At 46.6% G+C, this 7,394-nt stretch overlaps 1 non-coding gene across 1 annotated transcript; it reads right to left on the reverse strand.

The window, feature by feature from the left end:
* Positions 1-4,255: 4,255 nt before the first annotated feature.
* On the reverse strand, positions 4,256-4,328 carry TRNAV-CAC (transfer RNA valine (anticodon CAC)). Its single transcript has one exon. It is a non-coding gene; the product is annotated as a tRNA-Val (tRNA).
* Positions 4,329-7,394: the final 3,066 nt, after the last annotated feature.

Genomic DNA, 7,394 nt, shown 5'->3' on the forward strand with positions numbered 1-7,394 from the left:
GTCCTTTGGCATTGCTAATGTGGTAAGTGCTGGCGCTGAACCAGGCAGCCAGAGCTCCGCCTGCCATGGCAAAATGCAGCAGGTTCAGTGGCTAAACCACACCCATTTACTGCCTCACAGTTCTGGAGGCTGGACATCCAAGATCAAGAGATCAAAATGCCGGCTGATTCAACGTCTGGTGAGAGCCCTCCTCCTGGCTTGCATGTGTCTGCCTTCTCCCTGTGTCCTCACATGGCAGAGTCAGAGAGTCAGATTTCTGGTGTCTCTTTTTATAAGGGCACTAATCCCATCTTGGGCCCCCAAGATGGGGGCCCTCCTGGCCTCTCTAGCCCTAATTCCTCCCATCACATCGGGGGTTAGGGCTTCAACATATGAATTTGAGGGGGACACAAACATTCAGTCCACAACAGGCTCTGTCCTGTAGGAGAAGAATTTCACTGTCTGTTTTTTTTTTTTTTTTAACTGGTAATTTGTTTGAAATATTCTCACAAAAAGTATGGGAAGGGCTGAGCTGCAGAGATGGTAAAAGAATGGGAAAATGATAACTGCTGAGCCTGGGTGATGGGCACATGGTAGTTGACGATTCTGTTCTCTGCAACTTATTTAAGTCCTTGGGAACTTTCATAATAAAAAGACTTTTACAGGGCTTCCCTGGTGGCGCGGTGGTTAAGAATCTGCCTGCCAAGGCAGGGGACACGGGTTCGAGCCCTGGTCCGGGAAGATCCCACATGCCGCGGAGCAACTAAGCCCATGAGCCACAACTAATGAAGCCCGTGCGCCTAGAGCCCGTGCTCCACAACAAGAGAAGCCACCGCAATGAGAAGCCCACACACCGCAACGAAGAGTATAGTAGCCCCTGCTCACCGCAAATAGAGAAAAGCCCACACGCAGCAACAAAGACCCAACACAGCCGCAAATAAATAAATAGATTTATAAAAAAATAAATAAATACATTTCCTTTTCTCTTTCTTTTCCATGTGTTTGGACATCTAGCCTTCGGTGATAGCACTTCTGTCTGTCCCCACATCTACCATCTTCTAACTCCTTTCTCCAGACAGCATATCACTCCGCGCCCTTGGTGGGAAAAAAACTAGGCAGTGAAATCCAGCTGCTCGGAGATGAATGAGCTCGTTTCTGACCCAGGGGTTGGAGACAGCAGAGGGGGCCGGGCTGACCACACAGCCCCTCTGCACAGAGCTAGGACAGAGCACGGGGTGTCTTGGGTGGCAAGACAACGGAACTGTCGGAAGCCCCGACTAAGGAAGAATCAAACAAGCCAAGGGGTCTGGAGGAGGCAGGGGGGTCGGGGGGAAGCCTGAGAGGGTGACTCAGCTGAACCTTCAGAGCAAGTTAGCTGGGGCCTAGAGCAGAAACTCGGAGAACAGCCATCGGGCTCTGCAGGGCTCGCACAGGCTGTTTCTTGATTCAGTGGGATTTTTAGGAACCAGTGTGTCTTGAAAAGCAATGTGTTTCTGACGTTTGGGAACTCCTTCTTTTTTACTTCAATTTCTTTCCATCTGTTAAAATTTAATAATTTAATGCTTTTTATTTTTGAAAGCGTCAGATGAGTTCTTTTATGTCTGACAGATTCTTGTACAGAAGAGACTTTTTAAATTAATATTAAATTTTTCAAAAAAAATTTTAAATTTAAACAATTAAAAATTTTTTGAAAACATTAAAGTTTTTAAAATACAGTATTCTTAATCAAAACCTAATTTTTCTTAAAGCATTTTTTTACAAGTCTCAGTAACCTACTTATAAAGTCCAATTTTAACAAACGCTTCTAATAGTAGCCCCTGCTCACCGCAAATAGAGAAAAGCCCACACGCAGCAACAAAGACCCAACACAGCCGCAAATAAATAAATAGATTTATAAAAAAATAAATAAATACATTTCCTTTTCTCTTTCTTTTCCATGTGTTTGGACATCTAGCCTTCGGTGATAGCACTTCTGTCTGTCCCCACATCTACCATCTTCTAACTCCTTTCTCCAGACAGCATATCACTCCGCGCCCTTGGTGGGAAAAAAACTAGGCAGTGAAATCCAGCTGCTCGGAGATGAATGAGCTCGTTTCTGACCCAGGGGTTGGAGACAGCAGAGGGGGCCGGGCTGACCACACAGCCCCTCTGCACAGAGCTAGGACAGAGCACGGGGTGTCTTGGGTGGCAAGACAACGGAACTGTCGGAAGCCCCGACTAAGGAAGAATCAAACAAGCCAAGGGGTCTGGAGGAGGCAGGGGGGTCGGGGGGAAGCCTGAGAGGGTGACTCAGCTGAACCTTCAGAGCAAGTTAGCTGGGGCCTAGAGCAGAAACTCGGAGAACAGCCATCGGGCTCTGCAGGGCTCGCACAGGCTGTTTCTTGATTCAGTGGGATTTTTAGGAACCAGTGTGTCTTGAAAAGCAATGTGTTTCTGACGTTTGGGAACTCCTTCTTTTTTACTTCAATTTCTTTCCATCTGTTAAAATTTAATAATTTAATGCTTTTTATTTTTGAAAGCGTCAGATGAGTTCTTTTATGTCTGACAGATTCTTGTACAGAAGAGACTTTTTAAATTAATATTAAATTTTTCAAAAAAAATTTTAAATTTAAACAATTAAAAATTTTTTGAAAACATTAAAGTTTTTAAAATACAGTATTCTTAATCAAAACCTAATTTTTCTTAAAGCATTTTTTTACAAGTCTCAGTAACCTACTTATAAAGTCCAATTTTAACAAACGCTTCTAAACTTATAAAGTAAGTTTTTACTGGATACGTATTTCTTAGTGATTTGTATTGAAACTATTTTTTTCAATTAGTTCCTATATCCGTGAATGACTAGTACTTAAGGCTAGAAGAGGTTCCATGAAAATTAACAGGAAAAAAAAAAAAAGAGAGAGAGAGAGAAAGTATAGCGCACTCTTGAGGATCGATTCAGGTTTTGTGGGGCCTAAATCTGACAGAATATGGAGAGCTCTTAAATAAAAATAATGCACAATTATGAATTCAAAATTAGGTATGAAAGTGATATTATTTAGAATGAGAAAAAATAGCTTACAGATTTTAAAATTTGGTAGATACCATAAACCTCGCAAAATCCAGAAAAATAACATGATATTTTGATTAATGGCTTGACATACCTCTTTATGTGCCAAGCAGTTAATAAAAGAATAATTTTGGTTGCATACTTTTTGAATCCTTCTCACATGGCATTTTTATAGTTCTATTTTGATAGACTAGAAAGATAATTCAGTCTTTCCACCTGCAGGGTTGATCAAAATTTGTTTTTTGATAGTCTGGATATGTAAAAATTGTGACCGCACACAGACATCCTTGCTGTTTGTAGCACTGATTCAAGCACAGGAATTCTGATAAATATAATTTCACATGATTCCCATCGAAAAAGAGAAAGCAAGGCCTCTGTTTAATTGCATGTACTGTATTATGGAGTTTGTTCCCCGTGGAGAGAAGTTCTGTTCGTCGAGGTATGGAGGGGAATCAAACCTGATGCCATATTTCATGATTTAAAGAATTTTCCATGACTAGTTTCTGGCTCCCTGCATTTCAAAATTTGCTTCTCAGGACTTCCCTGGTGGTCCAGTGGTTGAGGCTCTGCCTTCCAAAGCAGGGGACTCGGGTTCAATCCCTGATCCGGGAACTAGGATCCCACATGCCTGCGGGGCAACTAACCTGTGCGCTGCAATTACTGAGCCCACGTGCTCTGGAGCCCACGGGCCACAACTGGAGAGAAGCCTGTGCGCCACAACGGAAGATCATGTGTGCCGCAACTAAGACCCGATGCAGCCCCAAATAAATAAATAAATAAACGTTAAAAAAGACAAAAACAAAAACTTGCTTCTCCTCCTTCCCCACCTACTGCTGCTGCCAAACCTCTCAGGACGTGGTCACAGCTCACGTTCACGTCACATGTTTGTAAGCATGCTGTATGTTCACGGTCATGGGACATGGTCATAGCACATGTGCGTGACGCTCATACTGCAGTCTCCCCTCTGGTCACCACCTTCACATCCGCGTGCCTGGCGGGTCGGCTCGGTGGGAAGCAGGAGTGTCCCCGGAGGCCGTGCCCACGGCAGACAGCTCTCAGTAGCTCGGCCACACAGGAAGTCGGTGTGGACCCATAGACATGTCTCTAAACCCAGACAAAGTGTGCCCCGACAGCCACTCCAAGCCGGCCAGGAGTGGAAAGTGATGGAGGACCCTGGAGTGGAAAGAGGCTGTGGTTTGGTTTTGGTTTTTTTGGCACATGGGATCTTAGTTCCCTGATCAGGGATCGAACCTGTGCCCCCTGCAGTGTGAGTGCAGAGCCCTAACCACTGGACCTCCAGGGAAGTCCCAAGAGACTGTGGTTTTAAGTGATTGTGGTCAAATACCCTCCTTTTGCAAGTCTGGTGCCACCTGACTGTGTGAAGCCTTGGCCGGCCCCTCCACTACTCCCGGGAGGGGCCTGAGGCTTGTCCCCTTAGCCACGGGGGAGCCGCCCCTGGGCTGGGGTCAGCGTCCAGCTTGCACACGTGCCATAATGATGGCCGAGCGCATCTTCACACGAAAGCCTCAGCACTTCCCACTAAGCTCATTTAAATATAACACATACATTCGTGCGGGCAGGAGTGAGTGAGAGCAGGCAAGATTGCCCCATGTCAAAAAGAAAAAGAAAAAAGAGTGTGGATTTATAGTAACCAGTTACCTTTTGGCAAAAATCAGTGACTGTTTTCCCAAGTCTGGAGAACACATGAAACATCCAATTTTCTCCAGTATCTGTTTCTTGTACTTGAGGATGTTACCTTGATCTGTCAGAAGTGAGGATTTCTCCCCGCCTCCTTGAAATCATGAAAACTGTGCAGCTGAGCCCCAGTTAGTGAGAGCACTCACCACACACTTCCTTGTGGGAAACGTGCAGCAGGTGCCCCTGCATCCTGCAAATACTGAGTAGCCCAGCTCCGTGACGGACACACGGCTAGGTGGGATCTCCGACCTGCCACAGGTTATCGCCTGGATGACGCCGGTAGTCGCACCCTCGAGCCAGGGGAGGGGGTCTGACTTTGAGTCTCTGCTCTGCTGTCTGCGGACCCTCGTCCTTCTACCCTAATCGGAGGTGGAAGGGGCACAGCTACATGGGGCCACTGTTCTCAAGCCCACCACCCCCCCCCGGCAAATACCCAACATCGTGACACAGGCCAAAATGTCTGTGTCTAATGCTACATTTTGCTCATAACAGAAATACACATATAAGCCCAGGGAAGATGGGAGCCCCACTGTGCGGTCCTAGGGCCTTGATTAGTGGGGAGTCCTCTGACATTGCGAGTTGTTTTTTTGCGGGGTGCCCTGGAGATTTCTTTTTTTTTTTAACATCCCTGGGATGATGTATCCGAGCAATCTCCCAGATGAGTGAGAAGCCAGCCTTTCTTCTGTGGGGGGAACAGGGTGCTGGTGAAAGGGGAGACGGACAGGGCAGGCACCCACCACAGGCTTCTCCAGACATCAGGGCACAGGAAGACCCAGGGGAAGGTGAGGGGTGCAGACTCTGCCCTCCAACCCACCCATGCCCTGTGCCCCGAACAGTCCTTGCTGCCCAGCGCATATTAAAATATCTTCCATTTATACCGGGTTCGACACTTACAAATCAAGTATTAACCTAAGTAATACTGGGAATGAAACAGTAAAATCAAATCAGCTCCTCGGCCACCGCGGGGCTGGGTGGTGGGGTACCTCGGCCGGGCGGAGGGTGAAGACAGAAATGGGTGTCCCAGAAAGTGGGCTGCTCGGGACCTGGTTAAGCAAGGTCTACCCACACTCAAGGAGAGGACCTTCCACAAAACAGATACTAGGGCAGCATGAGTGATTAGGTCCATGTTAGAACTATGCCTGTGACAGATGGAGACGTGGGTTGGAACACAAATTCTCCATGTATGTTCCTTTTATCCATTTGGATTTTTGAAGTACGTGAATTTATTACTTACTCAAAAATAAAATTTTAAATCTTTGGAAAAAAATGTTTAAAGAAAGAAGCAACTCTTTTTACCAAATGAGGTTGAAGTTATTTCTTCTGTTGACCCCGGCTGCTGAATCCCCAGCTGAGCAGGGATGTAATGGGTGGAACAAATCAGGGCCAGAATATGGCCAGGCATAGCCGTGCCAGTCTAACGTCTAAAACAGGCAACCAGGCAAACACAATAAAGTGGCAAACTAAGGCAGCCTGGAGAGAAGCTTCTTTGCGCTTTCTTAGGTGGTCGAGGCCAACCAACCACCTGCATCCCCTTGGCAAGAGCTGCCTCCGGGGTCTGAGGGCCACGGAGTGGCTTCCTGGACCACCACGCTCTGTGCTGGGATGCCAGCCCTGCCCCGGAGCGGGACCAGCTCTCGAGGGATGGAGTCCGACCTGTCACCTGGGCACTGGTGTTAAAACCTTACAAAATCCAAACTAATCAGAGCCCAGGTTACAAGTATATCTTGATGTCTTTAGTTCATCAGAAGTCTTGCCAAGGTTTCTAAAGTGTGGGGCTTTAAATACATCATCCTCTGCTCCGAGCCAGCTGGGGGAAGCCAAAGGAAAACACCATCTCCCTCGGAACATATGGCAAGTCGCTGCTGCCAGAATAGGGAGAAATCAGAAAAGAAAGGATGCTCTGGCATGAAATTAAAATGTGGGTTTATTGCATGGAAATAGACAAAGCTTCATGCCACCAAATGCTGTTTTCAGAGCGATTTTTTTTTTTTAAGCTGAGATTGCTTTTTTAAAAATTTATTTATTTTTGTCTACACTGGGTCTTCGTTGCTCCACGTGGGCTTTCTCTAGTTGCGGCGAGCGGGGGCTACTCTTCGTTGCGGTGCACGGGCCTCTCATTGCGGTGGCTGCTCTTGTTGCGGAGCACGGGCTCTAGGCGCGTGGGCTCAGTAGTTGTGACTCACGGGCTTAGTTGCTCCGTGACATGTGGGATCTTCCTGGATCAGGGCTCGAACCCATGTCCCCTGCATTGGCACACGGATTCTTAACCACTGAGCCACCAGGGAAGCCCTTCAGAAAGAACTGTTAAATGATAGAGTTGATGAAAAACAGAAAGGGGGAAAGGCATTGCTGAAACCTCACTTGGGTGCTGGCGACCTGACCATCCTACCTGAGATGGCGACCGGGAAGGGAAGGAGATGGATCTGGATAGAGTTAACACGTGCACATTGTGCAGCAAGGTTTGTTGGCAGGACGAGCTCCAGCCTGGGCCTCGTGGTCCTCCAAGCAGATCCTTTTCTTTCTTTTTTTTAAAAATTTATTTTATTGGAGTATAGTTGATTTACAATGTTGTGTTAATTTCTGCCGTGCAGCAAAGTGACTCAGTTACATTTATATACACATCCTTTTTCATATTCTTTTCCATGATGGTTTATCCCAGGAGATTGGATGT

The sequence above is a fragment of the Lipotes vexillifer genome, unplaced genomic scaffold (assembly GCF_000442215.2).
Source record: "Lipotes vexillifer unplaced genomic scaffold, Lipotes_vexillifer_v1.1 scaffold1761, whole genome shotgun sequence".
In the NCBI taxonomy this organism is placed as follows: Eukaryota; Metazoa; Chordata; class Mammalia; order Artiodactyla; family Lipotidae; genus Lipotes; species Lipotes vexillifer.